Below are 6,342 nucleotides of genomic sequence, written 5' to 3' on the forward strand. Positions count from 1 at the left end.
TCAGTGGATGGACAGATAGTAGTAGCGAGTTTGTTCAAAGTCAGGGCATAGCGATATTCGGTCGTGAGCCATCAGTCAGTCATAATGCGAAGTCCTATATAAAGCTGGGTTGGGTTCGACGTATCAGAGACGCAGAGCCGTTGGACACTGAGGAGTCCATCAGGAGATACGTCAGATGTCAGATCTTCTGTTTGTTAGGGTCGACCTTATTCACGGACAAGTCGACCGCATATGCCCATGCGAAATATCCACCAAGGCAAAGGTGATAGGCACAATGTTCTGGTTCCCATCTTGTGCAACAGCGACTAGAAGTGTTCTTTTGTATTTTCCATATAGGTGTGTGCCGTCAACCTGAACCAGGGGCTTGCAATGCCTGAATGCCCTAATGCATGGATTGAAACTCCAAAATACACGATGAAGTATTTTTACACCTTGTGCCTCCTCATTCCCGTTGTACAGTGGTCGTGTTTCTATTTGGACAACTGAACCATGCATCTTCTGCACCATGACCGAGAGCCACCATGGCAAGGCTTGGTAAGAATCCTCCCAACCACCAAAAACGTTGGCTATGGACTTCTGCTTTGTCAACCAAGCATTTCGGTAACTGATGGTATAGTTGAACCTTGACTGGACTTCCGCAATTATAGATTTCACCTTGATGGACGGGTCCGTTGATGAGCGGATAATTTATACACTTTTTGGCATTGTTTTTAGTATGTTTTTAGTAGAATCTAGTTACTTTTAGGGATGTTTTTATTAGTTTTTATGATAAATTCACATTTCTGGACTTTACTATGAGTTTGTGTGTTTTTCTGTGATTTCAGGTATTTTCTGGCTGAAATTGAGGGACTTGAGCAAAAATCAGATTCAGAGGTTGAAGAAGGACTGCTGATGCTGTTGGATTCTGACCTCCCTGCACTCAAAGTGGATTTTTTGGAGCTACAGAACTCAAAATGGCGCGCTTCTAATTGCGTTGAAATGTAGACATTCAGAGCTTTCTAGAAATATATAATAGTCTATACTTTGCTCGAGTTTAGATGATGCAAAAGGGCGTTGAACGCCAGTTCTACGCTGCAGTCTAGAGTTAAACGCCAGAAAAACGTCACGAACCAGAGTTGAACGCTAGAAACATGTTACAACCTGGTGTTCAACTCCAAAAGAAGCCTCTGCACGTGGAAAGCTAAAGCTCAGCCGAAGCACACACCAAGTGGACCCCGGAAGTGGATTTATGCATCAATTACTTACTTCTGTAAACCCTAGTAACTAGTTTAGTATAAATAGGACTTTTTACTATTGTATTAGATATCTTTGGATGCCTAGTCCTTAGATCATCCTATGATTTTTAGTTCATCTTTGGGATCATAGAGATCACGTTTGGGGGCTGGCCTCTCGGCCATGCCTGAACCTTCATCACTTATGTATTTTCAACGGTACAGTTTCTACACTCCATAGATTAAGGTATGGAGCTCTGCTGTTCCTCATGAATTAATGCAAAGTACTACTGTTTTTCTATTCAATTCAACTTATTCTGCTTCTAAGATATTCATTCGCACTTCAACCTGAATGTGATGAACGTGACAATCATCATCATTCCCCTACGAACGCGTGCCTGACAACCACTTCCGTTCTACCTTAGATTGAATGAGTATCTCTTGGATCTCTTAATCAGAATCCTCGTGGTATAAGTTAGAACCCATGGATGGCCATTCCTGAGATCCGAAAAGTCTAAACCTTGTCTGTGGTATTCCGAGTAGGATCCGAGAAGGGATGGCTGTGACGAACTTCAAACTCGCGAGTGCTGGGCGTAGTGACAGACGCAAAAGGAGGGTGAATCCTATTCCAGTATGATCGAGAACGTCAGATGATTAGTCGTGCTGTGACAGAGCATTTGGACCATTTTCACAAGAGGAGGGGATGCAGCCATTCACAACGGTGATGCCCTTGCATAAAGCTTGCCATGGAAAGGAGTAGGACTGATTGGATGAAGACAGCAGGAAAGCAGAAGTTCAGAGGAACGAAAGCATCTCTAGACGCTTATCTGAAATTCTCACCAATAAATTTACATAAGTATTTCTATCCTATTTTATTTATCTTTTGATTATCTAAATATCTAATCCAATCATATTTGAATCCGCCTGACTGAGATTTACAAGATGACCATAGCTTGCTTCATACCAACAATCTCCGTGGGATCGACCCTTACTCACGTAAGGTTTATTACTTGGACGACCCAGTGCACTTGTTGGTTAGTTGTGCGAAGTTGTGAAGTTATGTTTGGACCATGGTTCTGTGCACCTGTTTTTGGCGCCATTACCAGGGAGAAGAACAAACAAATAATTTTACAAATTCAAAGATCTGAGTGATCACGATTTCGCATACCAAGTTTTTGGAGCCGTTGCCGGGGATTGTTCGAGTATGGACAACTGACGGTTCATCTTGTTGCTCAGATTAGGTAAATTTATTTTCTTTTACTTCTTATTTTCGAAAAAAATAATAAAAATACAAAAAAAATTTCCTTTTTCGTTTTTCCACAATTAATTTTCAAAAAAATTACAAAAAAAATATAATAAAAATACAAAAAAATTTTCCTTTTTTCATTTTTTTTTAAATTATTTTTCGAAAAAAAATTACAAAAAAATTCACAAATTCATAAAGTCAAAAATATTTTGTGTTTCTTGTTTGAGTCTTGAGTCAAATTTTAAGTTTGGTGTCACTTGCATGTTTTTAAAATTTGTGCAATTTCCGGAAATTCATCATATGTTCTTCATGATCTTCAAGTTGTTCTTGGCCAGTCTTCTTATTTGATCTTTATGTCTTCTTGTTTTGTGTCTTTTGTTATTTTTCATATGCATTTTTGCATTCATATTTTCTAAGCATTGAAAATTTTTAAGTTTGGTGTCTTGCATGTTTTTCATTCATCAAAAATTTTTCAAAAATAATTCTTGATGTTCATCTTGATCTTCAAAGTGTTCTTGGTGTTCATCTTGACATTCATAGTGTTCTTGCATACATCATTGGTTTTGATCCAAAATTTTCATGTTTTGGGTCATAATTGTCTTTTTCTCTTTCATCATTAAAAATTCAAAAATCAAAAAAATATCTTTTCCTTTTTTATCTCAAAATTTCGAAAATTTGGATTGACTTTTTCAAAAAATTTTAAAATCTAGTTGTTTCTTATGAGTCAAATCAAATTTTCAATTTAAAAATCTTATCTTTTTAAAAATCTTTTTCAAAAATCATATCTTTTCCATTTTTTTATTATTTTCGAAAATTTCAAAAATATTTTTCAAAATATTTTCAAAATCTTTTTCTTATTTTTATTACATAATTTTCGAAAATATCATCATCAATTAATGTTTTGACTCAAAAAAATTTCAAGTTTGTTACTTGCTTGTTAAGAAAGATTCAAACTTTAAGTTCTAGAATCATATCTTGTGATTTCTTGTGAATCAAGTCATTAATTGTGATTTTAAAAATCAAATCTTTTTCAAAACTAATTTCAATCATATCTTTTCAAAAATATCTTTTTTTATCTTATCTTTTTCAAAAATTTGATTTTAAAATATCTTTTCTAACTTTTTATCTTCTTATCTTTTCAAAATTTGATTTTCAAATCTTTTTCAATCAACTAACTAACTTTTTGTTTGTTTCTTATCTTTTTCAAAACCACCTAACTAATTATCTCTTTCTTATTTTCGAAAATACCTTCCTCTTTTTTTTCAAAATTCAATTTTAATTAACTAATTGTTTTAATTTTAATTTAAATTTAAATTAATTTTCGAATTTTAATTTTCTTTTAATTATTTTCAAACTTCTTCTCTCCCTCTTCTCATTCTATTTATTTATTCATCTACTAACATCTCTCCCTCACTCACCAAAAATCCGAACCCTCTCTCTCTCTCTCTGAGTTCAGATTTTTTCTTCTTCTTTTCTTCTACTCACACAAGGGAACCTCTATACTGGGCAAAAAGGATCCCTATTATTATTTTTCTGTTCCCTCCTTTTTCATATGAGCAGGAGCAAGGACAAGAACATTCTTGTTGAAGCAGATCCAGAACCTGAAAGGACTCTGAAAAGGAAACTAAGAGAAGCTAAATTACAACAATCCAGCAAGCACCTTTCAGAAATTTTCGAACAGGAAGAGGAGATGGCAGCCGAAAATAATAATAAAGGAGGATGCTTGGTGACTTCACTGCACCAAATTCCAATTTACATGGAAGAAGCATCTCTATCCCTACCATTGGAGCAAACAATTTTGAGCTGAAACCTCAGCTAGTTTCTCTGATGCAACAAAACTGCAAGTTTCATGGACTTCCATCTGAAGATCCTTTTCAGTTCTTGACTGAATTCTTGCATATATGTGATACTCTAAAGACTAATGGAGTAGATCCTAAAGTCTACAGGCTCATGCTTTTCCCGTTTGTTGTAAGAGATGGAGCTAGAACATGGTTGGACTCTCAACCTAAGGATAGCCTGAACTCTTGGGATAAGCTGGTCACGGCTTTCTTAGCCAAGTTCTTTCCTCCTCAAAAGCTTAGCAAGCTTAGAGTGGATGTTCAAACCTTCAAACAAAAAGAAGGTGAATCCCTCTATGAAGCCTGGGAGAGATATAAGCAACTGACCAAAAAGTGTCCTTCTGACATGCTTTCAGAATGGACCATCCTGGATATATTCTATGATGGTCTGTCTGAATTAACTAAGATGTCATTAGACACCTCTGCAGGTGGATCCATTCACCTAAAGAAAACGCCTGCAGAAGCTCAAGAACTTATTGACATGGTTGCAAATAATAAATTCATGTACACTTCTGAGAGGAATCCTGTGAGTAATGGAATGCCTCAGAAGAAGGGAGTTCTTGAAATTGATACTCTGAATGCCATATTGGCTCAGAACAAACTATTGACTCAACAGGTCAATATGATTTCTCAGAGTCTGAATGGATTGCAAAATGCATCCAACAGTACTCAAGAGGCATCTTCTGAAGAAGAAGCTTATGATCCTGAGAACCTTGCAATAGCAGAGGTGAATTACATGGGTGAACCATAGGGTAACACCTATAACTCATCATGGAGAAATCATCCAAATTTCTCATGGAAGGATCAACAAAAGCCTCAACAAGGCTTTAATAATGGTGGAAGAAACAGGTTTAGCAACAGCAAGCCTTTTCCATCATCCACTCAGCAAAAGACAGAGAACTCTGAACAAAATACCTCTAATTTAGCAAACTTAGTATCTGATCTATCTAAGGCCACTCTGAGTTTCATGAATGAAACAAGGTCCTCCATCAGAAATTTGGAGGCACAAGTGGGCCAGCTGAGTAAAAGGGTCACTGAAATTCCTCCTAGTATTCTCCCAAGCAATACAGAAAAAAATCCAAAAGGAGAATGCAAGGCCATTGATATAGCAATCATGGTTGAACCTACTAGAGAGGAGGAGGACGTGAATCCCAAGGAGGAAGACCTCCTGGAACGTCCAGTGATCAACAAGGAGTTTCCCTTTGAGGAACCAAAGGAATCTGAGGCTCATCTAGAGACCATAGAGATTCCATTGAACCTCCTTATGCCATTCATGAGCTCTGATGAGTATTCTTCTTCTGAAGAGAATGAGGATGTTACTGAAGAGCAAGTCGCCAAGTACCTTGGTGCAATCATGAAGCTGAATGCCAGTTTATTTGGTAATGAGACTTGGAAAGATGAATCTCCTTTGTTCACCAATGAATTGAGTGATCTGGAGCAACTGAGATTGCCTCAGAAGAAACAGGATCCTGGAAAGTTTCTAATACCTTGTACCATAGGCACCATGATCTTTAAGGCTCTGTGTGACCTTGGTTCAGGGATAAACCTCATGTCCCTCTCTGTAATAGAGAAACTGGGAATCTATGGGGTGCAAGCTGTTAAAATCTCATTAGAGATGGCAGACAATTCAAGAAAACAGGCTTATGGACAAGTAGAGGACGTGTTAGTAAAGGTTGAAGACCTTTACATCCCTGCTGATTTCATAGTCCTAGATAATGGGAAGGATGAGGATGAATCCATCATCCTTGGAAGACCCTTCCTAGCCACAGCAAGAGCTGTGATTGATGTGGACAGAGGAGAATTGATCCTTCAACTAAATGAGGACAAACTTGTGTTTAAAACTCAAGGATATCCTCCTGCAACCATGGAGAGGAAGCATGAAAAGCTTCTCTCACTACAGAGTGGTGGACGAAATTGTGATCAATATTCTTTAAGTTGTACTTTTATGGAATTTGAAATTGGCACGAGTGGACACAACTCCGTTCAACTAACCAGCAAGTGTACTGGGTCGTCCAAGTAATAAACCTTACGCGAGTAAGGGTCGATC

At 37.2% G+C, this 6,342-nt stretch overlaps 1 non-coding gene across 1 annotated transcript; it reads right to left on the reverse strand.

Moving 5' to 3' along the window:
• Window positions 1-4,539: 4,539 nt before the first annotated feature.
• Window positions 4,540-4,647, reverse strand: LOC112798420 (small nucleolar RNA R71). Its single transcript, XR_003200032.1, has one exon. It is a non-coding gene; the product is annotated as a small nucleolar RNA R71 (small nucleolar RNA).
• Between the last annotated feature and the right edge of the window lie 1,695 nt (window positions 4,648-6,342).

Source organism: Arachis hypogaea, chromosome 4 (assembly GCF_003086295.3).
Source record: "Arachis hypogaea cultivar Tifrunner chromosome 4, arahy.Tifrunner.gnm2.J5K5, whole genome shotgun sequence".
In the NCBI taxonomy this organism is placed as follows: domain Eukaryota; kingdom Viridiplantae; phylum Streptophyta; class Magnoliopsida; order Fabales; family Fabaceae; genus Arachis; species Arachis hypogaea.